The sequence below is a fragment of the Camelus dromedarius genome, chromosome 4 (assembly GCF_036321535.1).
Source record: "Camelus dromedarius isolate mCamDro1 chromosome 4, mCamDro1.pat, whole genome shotgun sequence".
Taxonomy (NCBI): domain Eukaryota; kingdom Metazoa; phylum Chordata; class Mammalia; order Artiodactyla; family Camelidae; genus Camelus; species Camelus dromedarius.
In genome coordinates, this window is record NC_087439.1 from 13,642,955 (window position 1) to 13,660,961 (window position 18,007).

The window sequence follows — 18,007 nt, forward strand, 5'->3', positions numbered from 1 at the left end:
ATTTTACTTAGTTATGTTTCTCATAGTTATATATTTGGCAAGAAAAGAATGTTTATATTTCTGTCTTAATTAGACATAACTGTGTCCTATTCAGTACTGAGGAGAATGAGACAGGTTGTTGGCTAGAAACAGAGTCTGGGAAAACTGATTCATCTACAGAAGGTCAGAACTCAGGGAAGAAAACCAGGTGTGGAGGGCTCCTGCTAAGAAGTAAGTCACATTTTGCTGTGGTTCAGGTCAGCAGAGGATACTGGTGGTGGAAGAAATAACATTAATCTTGTAGACAAAACACAGCAGGTCATGATGTTCCAGAGCTGAGCATATTCTAATTTAAACAAGGAAATTATTGACGTTCCAAAGAATCTGGTCAACCAAAGCAAAATTCTAGGTCATGTTTTAAATGTGGGTAAATGTAGAGGTCAAGAACACAATGTACAGATTTTTTGGTTTTGGTTTTGGTTTGCTTTGTCTAAAAGAAAACAAAACAAAAAGTTTTGTTAAATACCTGTTGGAAATCAAATTGGATTGCAAAATAGCCAGCACTACTTGGGGTTCTTCAGCCCAGAGAGCTAGGGTGAAGGGTAACTTCAAGAGCAGTGTCAAACTTGAGTACTGAATAGAGAGCTTAAATCTGAACCCAGGTTTTGAAATGAAGGTACGATTATTAAAAATAAGAAATATTTGGTTTAGAGGGTCACTAGTGGCATGTCAAAAGCAGGATCAGGGAGATGTCTGCTCTGAGTACAGATGATAAGAAGGGTTATTCTCCATAGAGATTATCAAATGAATAACAAAACTAAAAGTTAAGTCTGATTGTATTACCACCATGCACTGGCGATGTGAGTGACACACTTCTTCTTGCTGGGGCTGATAACTCTTATTGCTAATTCCCCTCACATCTTTTGTATGTGTCTAGAGTTCATCTCTTATAAACACTAGATCTCAGAAAAAGTTATTCTAAATCCCTTTGGAATGAGAGAACTGAAGCACCTTACATAGTTCCTCATTTGATATGCTTTACTTTGGATATAGGAAGAATACAGCTTTCAAGATCTTGAGCAATGAAAGGCTAAAGATAGAATGACCATGACACTCTTTTAAAGGTTAAAGGGAAACCAAGGAAAAAAATCTGCTTGATAAATTTTTTTTAAGTAATTGAACAATAAACATGTGTTGTGTCAAGCAGCTGCAATTTGGAGATTGTTTCTTACAGCAGTTAATGATTCAACTTAGATTAATACATTCTTGAGAATTGTAAATGGAAGTCGTTTTGCCAAAAATGAATAATGTTTTTTGTTTACTTTGTGTATATGTGTATTTGTGTATGCTGGTGAAGGAGTAATAAATGTTTACTGTGTGCCCTGTGGCTTTTGAACCAAATAGAGAAAATTTGACACATTACCAAATTCCATCAATAATTCCAGATGTTCCCAGCAGTTCCTCTGTAGTTGATTTTGTTGTTGTTTGTGTTTTTAATGTGAATAGGGGAGAAATTGACTCAATTATTTTTTAAGATACAGCACAGAATAATGGTTGAGATTACAGGTTCTGAAAACATCCTGCCTACAGTTGAATCCTGGCTGAGCTAGCATACAAGACCAGTGTTGTCTAAACTCAAGGCCCATCTTTGTTCCACATTTCTTCTCCCTTCAAATATAAAATTCTAGTTAGGAGAACTGCAGGAACACCCAAATGTAAAGTAAATACATATTTTTCAGCAGAGAGATAATGGGATAAACCAATTATAAATAGTAATGTCTTCTGAAAGAACGAAACTTTTTTATGTTGCTCAGGTTCAGTGATTATTACAAATGAAATCAGTTCAAATATGATGATACATAGTTGCAGGACTGCTATAAACACTTTAGACTTCACAATTTCCTGTTAAAATTCATCTGATTTTCATTTCAAAACTCTTGCAAATACATAGCTGAGTGAATCAGTCAGTTCTTGAGTATCACTGTGGAATTCAATAGTACATTTGCAATTATATCAATGCAAATTGCCTGAAAAATAATTTTTTTTCCTAAGGAAAGTATGGACTATTCTTGTGGTTTCTTAATATTTATATAAACATGTGCACATATGTATATGCCTTGATATCTCTATTGAAAATGTCAATCAAACTATTTTGCACGTTTAAAAATTGTCATTTTATATTAATGAAAAATTGATGATTGACAATCATTTTATTGTCCAGTTGTAAACTACCTGACAAGAAGCATTTGAAGGAGAGAAAGATCAATATATTTTACATTTTTCTGATATATATTTCATATTCTTCTATGTTATTGAAAGTTTGCCAATGATAGCAAATAAATTAGGAAAGAACTAACGGGCGATTAAGTTTCATATTTTGTTCCAACCAATCTAATAGTGCTAGCTTCTTTAATTCCTTTCAATCAGAATTTCAACAACACATTGTGATTGTTCTTATTATTAACATAATACCAAATCAATCTGTAGAGCTCAATGTTTTTATTACAACTTTGGATTATAGAGAATAGATCAGAATATATAAAATGTAACTCCTTCACTCCTTTACAAGAGAAGTTTTGATTAGTTTTCAACCAAAATGTCAATTGAGAGGTGAGTTTTGCTTCTCTATTATTTAAATTCCAAATACAGAATTAAGATTAACTTCTCTCTGTCCTAGTTAACCTAATGATCTCAAAATCATTTAAAGATTATCACTTAAGAGGAGTAAGAAACCAATAAACTAAAATGAATTGTTTCTAGTTGTTATTCAAAATTCAGTGTTCAACCAACCATCTGAACAGGAGGCTGAAGAGTGGAAACAACAAAAAAATTCAAAATAAGATGTTGTTAATTTTGACCTACTGGTTTATCCATTAGGGACTGCAGGCACAGTGCCCATGATAATTTTAGGGCCCCGCAGAAATGATTCAACTTTAATTTCTTTTAAAATCAAAAGAAAAACTAAATAGTATAATAATAATGGAAATATAATAGTAATTTAAACCTGGGTTATATTCATTATATTTATCATACAATATAATTGTAAAATATAATTTTTAATATTTTTTATTGAGGAAGGGGCCTATGTAGGCAAAAATGCCTAGTTTCATAATAAATACTCATAACTGAGCCCTTCCATTGGTTAAAAATGTTAAGCAATTGTTTGAAATAAGGAATAACTAATTAAAGTTAAATGAATTTGAGATACCTTTATAAAGTACTGGTTGGCCAATACTGAGCTATAAAAATTTAACTATCTGAAGATTTAATTTATACTAGTCAACTTAATGTAAATCATTCTTGTAATTATACTAAAGAAACCTGAATTCATTTAAAGTGGTATTAAAGTGTTCAGAAATGGTCTTTGATAGTCCTGAAATGAAATTCTTAGGCTGCATATTCTATCACTGGAAAAGGCAAAAGCAAATAAAATAAGATAGTGCTAAACAAAACATTGTTTTCTAATTTATGCCTCATAAACACTCATGTTTGTGTGAGAGTATTTATTAGAACATAATGTTGAAATGTTGCAGTCTATCTTAAGGAAACCTTTTAGTGCAATATCAACAAATAAATATTAAATTATAAGTGTAGATTAATGACAAGAAATGATCATAAATAAAAGTGTGATAGTAGTAGGCAAGAAATAATTCAGGCAGATTTAAACAGCCATTCTAAAAAGAACTTTTTTAGTACAGCCTTGAAAAAAGCTTTCAAAACCAAACATTCATTCAACTATCATTTATTAAATACTATATATTGGTTAGCTATAATTCCAACTAAAGGATAAAAAACTGCTCTAATAAGAGATATCTCATTCATCTTGGAAAAGTCTTGACTAAGTATATTGAGATCTTCACCTTTTTCAGTTAACTTAGAAAAAGCTATCAAATTGTCAGTTCTGTGTACTAGCACTACTGAGACAGGAGGGAACGGGGCAGGGCACAATCATTGAAGGAATGACACAGCAATTGAGGACAGGACAAATTAGTAGAACTAAAATGGTGAAAGATTCCACTTCCAGTTGACTTTGAGCCTCATGGCACACCCACAGGTGCCATGACAGTCCCTAGGCTGACCATGAAAGGTCAAAAAGTAGGTGTGGGGGACCCAGTTCCTGGAAATCCCTGCCCTTTCCCCAACATAGTTGGAATAATCCCCCTACTCATTAGCATATGCAGTTACCAAGCCTGTAAAGACTAACAACCCCACACCTCATGGTTGCTCTTCCTCTTGCCTTCTGAGATGGCCCACACTCTGTCTGTGGAGCGTGTATCTACTTTTACTTTCAACAAGCCACACCTCTCGGCTTCTCTCTTTCTTGTCTTTTGAGATGACCTGCATTCTGCCTATGGAGTGTGTATCTCTCTAAATAAACTTGCTTACACTTTACTATTCCTTATTCTTGAATTCTTTCCTGTGCAAGGCAAGAACCTATTCTCTGGTAACACTACAAAGCCTAATGATATTTTTAATTCATAAATATTAATAATAATAAGGAAATCGCTAAATTAGGTAAATAAAGTCTCCCTTTCCACATTATAAACTCATCAATTTTACATTTTAAATACACCATTAAGGCTATTAACACAAAGATCTGATATATGTTTAATAACTGAAATGATTTAGGTTTTGCTGTTGGGAGTATATATCATTGTAATCCATTCAAGTTCAAAAATGTTGTAATTTTGATGAGAGATGGTAGTTTGCTGACAATTCAATTACCTTGTATGCTTGGCTATTTCGTTTTCACCAAGAAAATTTGAAGATTTAAAAGGGAAGTAGGGAAAGAAATTAGTAAAATTAAATGTAATTTAAATAAATTGCCCGAATGCTTACTGCATATTAATGCCTACTACCAGAGACCTGACAGTTTATGCTGTTGTCATGACTATATTTCAAAACAATTATTGGGGAGATTGTTTGGACCAAATAAAGACAGGAGTCTTAAAGTGTGTATTGGTAGCAGTAATGAAGAATAAAATAAACTTGATAGAGATAGTGGAAGTATAATTTTAAAAATCTTTGAGTGAATTGATAAGATTTGGAGGTAAGGATAAAAGGCAGACTCAACACGGACTAGCAAATTTTTTACTTAATTAAGAGGTGATTGTGCTACTAACTAATATAGTAATTACAAAATGCAGATACATACTGTGTGGGATGGTAAGGCATGATATATTCTGCATTCATATTTTAAGGCTGGTACATATGCAGTAATTAGTTGGCTCTATCAGTTTACAACTAATTCAGGGGGAAAATAGTGGTTAAAAAATGATATATAGATATTTCTTGCAACTATGGATGTGAATTAAACCATACATATGGATATGAGAAGTGGAGGGGGACACCAACATTTGGAACAAAAAAATAAGAGGAATCTATAAATGAAATTATAAATGTGCTACTGGGGAGTTGGACTGAATGCCAACTACCTCAAAAAAGGAGTTTTCAGAAGAATGAAATTTTGTCAAAAATTATAAAAATGAAAGGCAACCATTTGATTTTGTAAGAAACTGAGCAAGGATGACCTTTGCTGCAGCAATTTTGTGAAGTGTTAGAGCAAAAACTAGATTGCAGTGGGTTGAGGAACTTACGGGAAAAGAGAAAGGAACACAAAAGGTCAAAAAAGCTTTTAATAGAATTCATTTTCCATATTTTATTTCTTCCCTCTGTATTACCCTTTAAAGGGAAAAAAAGATGCACTCAAAGGCTCATGGTTGGAGAGAGGAATAAGAGAGATCAAAATATGGTTAAACGCTGATGGGAAAGAGCCATTAGAAAAGAAAAGTTGAAAATAGAGTGAAAAATTGATCAGTTGGTTTACTGGAGGTCTATGTGTCCACAGTATAAGGAGAGATGTCATTTTAGACAGGAGTTTATTCTATATTTTCCCTTTTGACAGTGGGGAGTAGACAAAGAGGATTGTGTAGATGGAAGTAGTGGGATAAAATATTAAGGGACTTTCACCTGCTGATGAGTACAATGATAATACAAACATTAAATATTTATATGGCACTTGTGTACCCATCATGATTCTGATTTATATATACAATATACATATATATCTTATATAGATAGATAAACTCATTTTTTATAGGAGGTAAATGAAATTCTCTCTTCAGAATTATATTGCTTATGTACAAAAGTATAATTAGAGGTAGAAGCAGAATATGGGATAAAGACTAGAAAAAACAAGAGACAATATGAAGTCATCAATACAGAAGATTACTAGACAGTATTGAGTGCCTAGTCAGATTTGGTAGCAGGAACCCATAAGGGCACAAATTTGAGTGGTCAGGAGATTTTCCTCAGTCTTGTTCAGGAGATCCTGTAAGAAAGGGGAGAAGGTGGAATGTGAGAATTACCTCAATGAAGGGTTCCAGGGACTTGTGACAGAAGTATCAGGGGACAAAAAGAAGTGGAGTCAGAAGTGTCCTGGCAGATTGGAAGAAAGAATGGATCTCAATGAAGTCAAATAAAAGACGAATTGGGAAAATCAGAGGAAGATTGGAGAATGAGGTTGTAGTCCTAGCCTAGATATTTTCACTTAAAACTTCAGTTTTGGAGGAGTGGAGAACAAATATGTGGCTATAGGAGTGAATATTAAAGTAGATATGAAATGTAGATCCTTGGAGCTAAGAAGGTCAGGACTGTGAAATAAGTCATGCTCCAAGATTTGCAGTTACCCCAGATTATGAAAGACCTTGGAGTCAAGAGGAGGACTACTGGTCAGATGCTCTGAATTGGTTTATAAACTATGGGAGCAGGTAGGGTAGAAGCCTAAGTGTGAGAGAGAGTGAAGAAATTAAGGGATGGCTTAATTTGGTAATGAATCTACTAATTTTTGAGTTCAGGAAAACTTTGAAAAAAGCTTGTTTCACACAGTGAAAAATAAGTTATTTATTACTTCTTGTCTCTTTTCAGTGTCCAAATTATTCAATGAAAAGTCCTTGCCTTGCCATCTCTCTTTCTCTTAGCAAAAGTCAGCTGCACATAGAATAATAATGAAAACAGCAAATTGAAAATTATTTACTATCTTTCAGGTATCATTTTAAGGATTTTATATATATTAACCCAATTTAATTTCACTATAACCTTATGATGTAGATACCGCTATTATTCCCAATTTACAGATTTTTTAAAAATGGAGGCACAGAGAAGTTAAGTAAACTTGTCTATAATTTCAGAAATAAAAGTAGTCGATCTCTCATTTGAATAAGCCTACAAACTTCATCTAAGATCATCAGTGGATCCTAGTTAGGTGAGCCTAGCAAGAGAAGAAAGATTGCCAGACCTCTGCCTCACTAATAGTAGATTTAGTCTTACTCTCTGGGATAATCACCAAAACTTTCTCCCTTTTTCCACCATGACATTCCAGTCATTAAGGTCTGGCCTCAGTTTCCCAGTCAGCACTTCAACTTTTTCAGCAAGGTGAGTCTGTGCCCTAAATGGCAGTGAATTTTGTCCCCCTAGTTCATGCCAACTTTCTATCTCCAGAGTGTATTTATTGTTCCAAACCCAGCTGAAGTTCTGAGTGTGGTTGTCCCTTGATCACATGTCTTGGTTTCTAGGAACTATGACGATTTTCATTGCCTGAAATCTTTATGGCCTTGATTTGACCAAAAGATCGGAAAGCATTGATAATAAGACACTCTACCTAACAGGCTGCTTGTCATACTCTTCATAGTGTATAGGGTGTTGCAGACAAAGAAAAATTCTCAAAGGATATCATATTAGTTTCAAATACATTAACCAAACAGCACATTTTGAGCAAGGGTTCCCCTTTAACTGGTTTTTATTTTTTTCAGCATTTTTAATAAAAGTTTTCTCATCTGTATATTGAAGTCATCATTCAAACGAATTAAATACCTCAAAATCACCCCTTTTGTTCCGCACAAACTGCAAAGCCAGCAAGAAAGCACATTGCACTGAGAGTGACAGTCCTATTGTTTACACCAGTAATAGAATATATTTTACATGAGAAAGAACAATATCAAAGGGGGCAGTAAGTGGCAGATCTCTGAAATGAAATTAAAGCCAAAACAGAATAGATGTCTTTTCTTTCCCTTCTGGGAGGCACCAGCCTTCTCATATTGAATGTTAAAGGTTATGTAAACAATGAAATGGAAAGCAAAAGCAAGATATCCTCAGTTAGGTGTTTCTCATCAGACATCAATGAACTGCGTTATTTTAACATTAATTTTTTTTCAATAAAAACATACCTTACCCATGGGAAATGAGAGAAGTCATCATAGAGTTTTTAACGCCTTGTGATATCTGTAGTGATAAACAAACAAAAAAAAAAAGGTAAGTCAACAGTTTAGAATGAAAAAAGATAATCTAGGTAAACCAGATCAGAAAGATAAACTGTCTAGGTCAAATAAGGCATTTACTTAGCACATCTCTTTATTTAGTTATTTTCTCAAAGATAAGCCAGAAAGAGTTCAGCAAATTGTAATTTTTTACAGGATTAGTACATTCAGCTCTCAGTCAGCAGCTTCCAGGAATGAACTGACCTGATATTTTTCCTTGCTGCCTTATCTGTCTGAGTTTATAGACCACTGTAAACCCCCTCTGATACATTCAGACAATTCACAAAAAGATAAAGGATCAGAGATCAAATATGGCTTGCCATGGGGAGCCAACCAGGTCACAGAGGGCATCTGTCTTTTGCTGGCAAAGATTTTGTGTTTGTGAACATAAATTTATACTAAAGTTTACCAAAACACATATTCCAAGACACCCTATTATTTGGAGGGTAAGTATAGCTCTGTACTGTCTAAATTGGAGAAACTTTGCATGGTTTATAAGGAAGAAATTCAGAACACCAGACCATTAACAGATCACTGAAATATCTTTTCCTGCAGTGCAAATGTTTAGGGGAACTACTTAGGATGATGTAATATTTTAAACATCAATAATAATGTTTTTCAAATATACAGTCATTAGGACTAAGTGAACCTATGATTTGGCATCTTTTAATTTTAATAGTAATGTAGGGAAAAAAACAATAAATAAATGAAAAAATTCAGTAATGACCCCCTGTGCTCTGTTCACCCAACAGAATCAAAGTGCTGTTGTTCACAAAAATAACAGTTCAAATATGTGGTATTTTTAAAGGATTAATGACAAATAGGGAGAGGTTGATGGCCTAAGGCGGTGTTGAGGACAGTTAGCTTCAGATGGTCATTAATCCCCAGGAAATGTTTTGTGCTTGTTACTGCCTCTAAATATCGAAATGGGAAATAATGCAGTGATGTGAGTTCTTTTCATTGCAAAATTGATAGTTATAATGGCAATTACAAAATTCCTATGAAGGTCTAGTTATGTTCACTTACTTAAATGGGTTAATTACCTAATTTTTCTCATGCTACTCATAAAATATATACAAAACATGAAAAATCAGTAAGCGCTAAAGTTCTGCTTGGCTGTTTGTGGAATATAAATAATAATAGGGATAAAGTAAGTGGAGGCTTACTGAACATTTCATAAATTGTGATTATATCTAAATGTTGACAACTCTCAGTTGTACAATCTTGGGCAGATTACTCCTTGAATTTAGTGTCTTCAACCATATAATGGCATAAATACTAAATAAAGATAATATAGGAAGATTGCACAGATTTACTAGGTCTGTATATATAGTCTTTAGCTGAGAACATCCCCATATTTAGGACTCAGTAAATATTATCTCAGTCCCTTTAGTTCCCTAATCACTTGGAATTTAACTGTGTATCTAGGTGCAATGAGCGAAATGATAGCAAATGTTTTCACTGTCCTGAAAGAGACCTCAACATATATCAAAATGTACTCCAAGAGGAAAAAAGTCTCTCTAAATGTTTAAAACCAAAAAAAAGCAGCATTTTGTAGCCATGAAAGTTTATGAATTAGACTATTAAATATTATGCATCTATCAATCTGTCATCTGTCTACCACCTGCTATATTCACAATGCATAGGAGCATATTAAATAATGTGAGATATACTGTAATAAAACATCTATTTAATTTTTAGAGTTGCTCCCTATGAAACACTTATGAACATCCTTTGAGGAAGCTTTTGAGGAATGGACCTTGAGAAATACAGGCTTACAATTCTCTGAAGAGTTAGTTGAGAGTATATATCCTATTAATAAAAATTCTCTTGAAATATACAAGATCTAAAGCCTGTTTGTGTACATTGTCACATTGAATCAAAATGAACATATGAAAGGATCATTTGGGATTGAATTATAACAGCAACAGAGAGTCTGAGCAGCTGGAGAAGACTCCATGAAGGAGACCACAGGGGGCCTCAAAGTCCACACAGGGTTTGAAAAAGTTATCAAGCATCATTGCTTGAGACAATACAAAGGGAAAGGCTCAAGGCATGGTAACATGGCCAGATGTCTAAAAGAGTTATATCAGAAGCAAAATCTGTTAGAACTCTCTGACCTCTGTCTTTCATGGTAGGGTTTCAACTTACTCTCTAGAATATCTCAGAATGCTTGGATCCCCAGCTCTTGGGCAAAATAAAACTTGCTTGTTTTAACATATAGATATATACTGTGCCTTTTACTGTCCAAAATTTATTCAGGAGAAATGCATGATTTGGGGGCGATTTCTGCACTCTTTTGACTGAGAAAATTATCTTTCATTAAGAATGCTACCCACACAATACAGCTACTAACTTAGTAAGATTCATTCTTGAAACCTCATGTTGAGACTACATTAGAAATTTAGGGCTTTGATCATGAAAACTTCCACAGTAGCTCTTTCCTTCTTACATTTCTCAACTCTTCCTTACTGCTCCCTGCCCCAGACACACACACACACATACACACACACACACACACACACACACACACACACACACTAACCCTTGGGCGGTTTCCCTAAGCCATTGGAAATAAGTTGATATATTAGTTTAGGGTCCAATTTCAAATATACTCCAAAAAAATTAGAAAAGAAATATGACAATATTCACAAGGTGATACTCTTTATTATTTTCCCTATGAGATATACTTAATGGGGCTATGGTCTTGGCAAAGGTAAGGAATCACTGAAAGGTCATTATAAGGATTCCTTGCAGGAATTTCTATGAATTATTTGGCAAACTGTGAAAGAAGAGATGTCCACGCAATATAGACATCTGCTTTACATGGGCTAAAGTTCAGTTCACAATTATGATACCATGTTTTAGCTTGCATAGTATCTAAGTTCATGTAAGACAACTCTCAAAGGTAGTTCCAGCAAAGAATGGATAACACAAGATTAGGTATGGAGAAGGGGTAGACAACTCATTTCTTTTGCTCAACCAGGATATTCAATTAAAAAGATGTTTTAATACCAGCCCGGTGTGGTTCCAGCACAACTTCATTTTTTACACTTTAGATAGATTTATCACTTTTCTAGAAACTTCTAAAGCAAATACCTGAATTCTAGGACCAGAAATTATAAAAGAGGAAAACAATGAGTTGGTTTCATTGTAATGAAAATATTGAGTGTCTTGACCAAGATATCTTTTTTCTTTTTTTAATTCCACTATCATGTAAAACACAAATCTTTTGAATCACTATTGAAAAACAGTTGTTCATGCTGTTTAAATGAATCCTGGTATTCTGGCATCTCTAGAATTTTAAATAGCATCCCTGATCCAAAGATAAGAAGTAAATTTATTCTAATGCTGGTCCATTGACTGTAGATACAATACACGGGCAGTCTTTGACAATAAAACCATCTCCTTGGCCCCTATAATCATTACTGTCATCACATGGGCATCCTCTGTTATACTGGACATGTATTTCCAAGATTCCATAATTTAGTAGAAATATCATGTAAACTAAATTTCTCCCCTTCTAAAGGCTATAATTTCATAAAACATCCAGCCAGGCAAGAACAGTGACTCCTCCTAAGGATAAGAAGCATAACTCTCCACTTGGAGAAAAAATAAATTTCAAGTCTAATATCTTACCATGTGTGGTCCTCTGTGCCCAAACCCAGAGGGATCTTTAATTCAGATCTTCAGTAGAGCCTACTTACGTAGACATATTTGTTTGTAATGCCCAGTTTTGGAATGAAGCTCTATGAGACAGATCCTAGGGCCTCCAAAAATCGCTTTTCCTTGATTTGCTGGGTGTAAATGGCCCTGGGATGAGAACTGCAAGAGCTCTTGGCATTTAAAGATTTCATCCAAATCCCTGCAGAGAGACTTGACCCAACCTTAATGTGGCTTCCAGCAGCATAGAGCCACGTCCCTGAGATGACCAACTGCCCTTTTGGGTTTTTGTCTGGAAAAGCCCAGAACTGTCAAATGAATTTGCTGTTTGTTCCAGCCAACACCTGACAATCACCCTTCTTCCACCCTTTCTTAGAGCATTTACTGAAACAGCTCTCAGTTGTGAACCCTTCCTCTGTCCTTTTGAGATGTATACGTATCTCCTACAAATCCGGAATAATCCCCTCAAGAACCTGAAAGTCATCCCTTGCAAATGCAGTCGTCAGGAAGGATATGGATGCTGTCTCTTCCCAGTCTTTGTGGGCTGGTAGACTTCCAATTTCAATATTGCCAGCTAAGTAGACCCAGTTGGCCTAACTGATTTACACCGACCAACCCTTTTCATTTTACACTTCCCTGACTACTGGAGCTCTTACTCCCTCCCCTTCCCAGTTCCTCATTCTCCCTTTAAAATGCCAAGTCACCTCTGTGCAAATCAGAACAGAGCTCAGCTCTTCCCGCTACTGTCAGCAGTGAATGAGTAAAATCTCTTTTCACTGCTTTAATTAGTGTCTGGATTTTGCTTTTTAATGTTTGAAAGTTCTACCACAGTATGGAAAAGTTCATTAACTAGACATATTAGCCTACTCTAGTGCCAAGAACTATTCATGGAAATCAGGCCTATGGAAGACATTGACAACCCTACTATTTACTCCTGACCTAGTTCCTTAATTTTCAAAAGAGATTTCTCTAGGCCTGAGATCATATATTATCTTGGTGGCAGCAAATAGCCTCTTGAAAGCCAGGTTTTTGATATAGCAAAAGGGACCTCATCATGATACTAAAAGAAATTTTTTTAAATAAAAAAAAACTACTGTTGCCTGAACTTATTGGACTTACCAGTATTCCTCAAGTTTTCTGCTAGGTCTCAAAGTGATACTCATATATCTACATCAAAAATCCTTTTTTTCCTGGGTACCTAATCCAGTCAATTAGAGAGAATGAACTACCAGTTTCTAGAGCACGGGACGTGATTCCTTGGAAAAATGGGAGTACCCTTCCACCTGCTATTTAATTGAACTTAACTCCATCTGCACATTCACCCAAAACAAGCCTTTTCTTCCTACGGCTTTCACCTCCCCCTGTCAATACCAACCATTATTCTTGTAAGTTATAACTAACCTTCTGAATTCTACACCACCACGCTGAACTTAGGTCACTCACTCACCAACTGGACAAGCTCAAAGGATCTCCAGCTGATGATATTCCAAAGAAGTGCTCCAGCGATCACAGGACTTTCTTTGACTTTATCTGCCATTTCAGCCAGTCACTCCATTAAGAAACCATATAGCATTTGTATTTAATCCATTCACAACTATCTATAAAAGTGACCTTGTAAGTGGGAGGAATATTCATTTGTGGAATGGACCTAGAAAAAGAAATATTGGCGGCCTCCAAACTCTACTTGGTGATTTTTCATTTAGTATATAACTTGAAATTATTATCTAATATAATAGAAGAGTAGGAAAAAGAAGAGAACAATTAATCAAAAAGAATACTGCTTCACAAACCAACTGCAGAGTTTGCTCACCTAATGCCAAAAGGATTAATCAAAGGAAGGATTTCATGGGTAAATTGCCACCTGCATAAATTAGATCCTAGGCCCAATCTCAGAAAATTCCTACAATCTTTTCCATTTGACTCCTTGATTGCTACACTTATTTAACTATCTTTTTCATACTCCTATTCACAGATGCTGCAGCCCAAGTACACTCTAATCACCAGATTTTATATTTGACTCCCCTTGGTCTCTCCATTTTTCCTACTTTAGCTTATCAGTCAACTTTCTGCATCCTTTTCAAACTCCAGATTTCACAGCGTTTTACTTTTGTTGTTTTTATTACTGTTTGTTCTGAATATTTAGACTCCAGTTTTGCCTGTTTCCTCATTCTGCCAAAACCATTTACGGTTGGAAAACAACATGACTTAGTTAAAAAGTAATAATTTGAGGACACCTACAACTATTGAGAAAACATGGTAGGTAAATTGTTTGTGACCAATTATATTTTTAGTAGATATGTGTGATTGAAGCAGTTTCTTCAAAATTGGAGATTGTTTGACTTACTTTCATTGGTATAGACTTGACTTCACAATTTGTGGAAGGGAAGAGACATTTTAAAAATACCCAGAGAGGACCTTTTGAAACAGCCATGCGCATTCTTAAGCTGTCGTCTCTTAGCTTTGATTCCACTGTTCTGCAGTCTGCTTTATAATGCTAGGCCTGCGACTCTGAAAATGACATGTGTCCTTTGCCATCTGATCCCCTTCTAGAGTCTGCAAAGAGGAGATATGAGAGGGTGACTGGAAAGGTCTTTCCCATTTTCTTCCTCTTTCTTGTTGTTGCTTTCCTGCTCCTGTCAGGTGTCACCCAGGCAGCGGGCACAGGCTTGTGTCCAAGTAGCCACAGCTGATTCCAGTGAGCAGTCTTTCCAACACTTGCAGACCCAACATCACTGGGCCCTCTCTGAGACACCAACACCACCTTGTGTTGTTCCTCCTCTAAGTCTGGGGGTGGGCAGCCAATAGGGTCCCTCCTTTGATCTCAGCAACAGGAGCTCCAACTGAGCAATATACGTTCTTGTTTTTGCCTTTTCTCTTTCTGAATGCCTAGTGAACATCTTTTTTTTTTTTTTAAATTAAATTCTGTGTTTTAAAGTAATTGGTATGTTTTCTGTTTCCTGACTGGATACAGATAAATAAAAAATGATCTGTAGGAAGAAATATATTTTATATTGCTATTCTGTATATGTATACACACACACAAATGCTTCCTGAAACCATATTCACCCTCATTATGTGTGATAGTGTTTTCTGTTGTTTTTATTCTATATTCTTTTTTTTTGAAACTTCTACTAGAAATCTACTAGATTCATTTTACAATCTATTGTTAATTCTTAACCTGAAAATACTGATACACATGAAACACCAATGTGCATTCCGGCACTAATATCTTTGCCTACATAATGGCTTAAACCAGCTATTTTATTTGTATATATGGAATTTGATGGGAATTTGCTAATATTAAGTATGTTCAGGGGATTGGAAATAAAGCTTAAGAAGTACAGACAAAAAAGTGGTGAAAAGTCAAGTTTTAAAATAAAACTAAAAGTAAAAACTCAAAGTAGACAAATAAATTCTATTGTGGTGATCTCGATTAACTGCCTAAATTTTGCCAGGGACATGCTAAAAATAGTGAGAGCAAAAGCATGATTCACACACACAGACACCCCACCCCCTACAATGATGGAGGAAGGGCAAATTTGCTTCCTCTGCTTGAACTGAGACATTCAGCTTCTTCTGCCCTCAAACATAAGCACTCCTGGTTCTCTGGCCTTCAGATTCAAGTCCCCCTAATTGTTAGGTCATCAGACTTGGACTGAACTACACTACCAACTTTCCTGGTTCTCTAGCATGCAGACGACGGATGATATGATTTCTTGATCTCCACAATTGCATGAGCCAATTCTTATAATAAATTATAATATATAAATAATAGTCTTATAATCCTTATAATAAATAAAAGAGACTGACATATCTATACATAACCTATTGGTTCTTTTTCTCCAGAAAATTCTGACTAGAATACATATCTAACCATATATAATTATCCTTCATGTTCAGTTCAGGTATTAGCTCTTCTAGAAAACATTCTCCAAAGTTTCTGGTTCAGTGAGGTACAATGGTCCCACAGTACATATAATTCTATGGATTTACGTCACAGTTTCCCTTGAACTTGCCTGTTTGGGCTGCCTGGCTCCTCATGATGCTGTAAGGACCTCAAGGATACTCGGCATACCAGACTTATCTGAATATCACCATTCCCTAGGCTGTTGCCTTGTTCATATGTTCAATATTTTTGCTGTTGAACTGAGTGCCCTGAGGAGAAATAATCAACAATTTGTGCTTCTCTGTGTTGTTAGTACTGTCAGAAGAGAACTCAAAGAGTGAGATAAATATAACCTTATTAACCACCACTCAATTTACTTCCACTATATATTTTTTTTTTCCTAAAATATTCCAAAAATGTGGTCCTTAAGAAAATTGGCTCAACACACAGGTCGTTCTGGCCCAGTTTTCCTGTCTCACACATTCAGTGTTCTCTTTCCCAACACTGTGCTGTGAACAGCCGGCATCGTGACAACACACCATTGACTGCAGCCAACGTGCCTCCTGACAGCCGTCTTCAAAAGAAAATGGAAATTGAAACTATTCCAAAAAACATCCATGACCTCACGAAGATTTATCAGTTCTCCTGGTGTACATAGTAAATGAAAAATTATTCTTCTCTTCCCACAAAAATTCTGTCTGACAGATGGTGTTTGGTTATTTGGGGAAAGCCGCCGTCCACTGAGTCTTTAAGGCGTTCCTTTAATAGTCCCATTGCAACATGTCCATAAATCGTTTGTTTCCTCTAAGAGAACACATCCAATAAATTCTTCCATAGTATAACTACAAAGAAACTGGCATCTTTTAGGGCTATGAAGATGAGACTGAAAAATCGACACGAAAGACTTCTGGAAGCCATCAATACTTTATAAATGGGTGTGCAAACAAAATCAAGTACGTTTCCTGTGGGATATTTCTTTATAATATCTCTGTATCTGTATGGCGCTAGCCATTTGAAATTGTTCTTGTTATTCAAACATCTCTGTTTTCCCAAGGTGTTTACAAGGTGCTCCTTGTAATTTTCAAATGCTAGCTGAGTTTTGTAGTTATCACAACCCTTAATTTCATATGAAAGCCAACTGAGATCGTCAGAGATAACTTCATCTAGGGAAGCAAAGGTCTATCAGAAAATTTGCCCCACAGAGATGATACCATTTTAGTAATAAATCCCAGGAGAGAGAAATCATGTGTCATTAAGGATACATTAAACAAGAATCAGGCTGTATGATCTGAAATTGAGATGATTACCAATAGGGAATATCATTTCAAATCATTACAGAATGATAGTGTTCAAGGGAAAGGATTGTGAGTTTTACAAAACCAAAGAATGCAGGCAGCAGAAATTTATACTTGCAGAAAAATAAATTTCGAGCATTTTTTTCTTTGATTTGTTGAACATGATACACAATTTGTCTTTGCTAAGTAGATTAAAAGAAAAATTACTATACTGAATTAAAATACAAATTGAAATTAGTAGCTATGCATCAAGCATATATGTTAATGTTTTAAATAAGAAGTAAAATGAATGTAAATAAGCTAGACCATCTTGATAAATTTCATACACATTTAGACCTAGGTTAACATCAGAGGCTTTGAAACTAGGAATATAAATTGGTACAATACTTTTGGTGGGCAGTTCCTCAATATCTAACACTAAGGGTTTTTTGTTTATTTTTTAATTTTTAATTTATTTTAATTTTTACTTTTTAAATTGAAGTACAGTCAGTTACAATGTGTCAATTTCTGGAGTACAGCACAATGTCCTAGTCATGCATATACATACGTATATTTGTTTTCATATTCTTTTTCATTAAAGGTTATTACAAGATATAGAGCATACTTCCCTGTGGTATACAGAAGAAACCTGTTGTTTTTTTTTTTTTTAAATCTAGTTTTATATATAGTGGCTAACATTTGCAAATCTCAAACTCCCAAATTTATCCCTTTCTACCCCCTTTCCCTGGGTAACCATAAGATTGTTTACTATGAACACTAAGTTTTTTTATTTATTTAGTTAGTTATTTAGTTACTTAGTTAGCTAGTTAGCTTGCAGCATGGGCTGTGACTATGTCAGGTTTAAGCCACATTTATTTTTTTAAAATAAA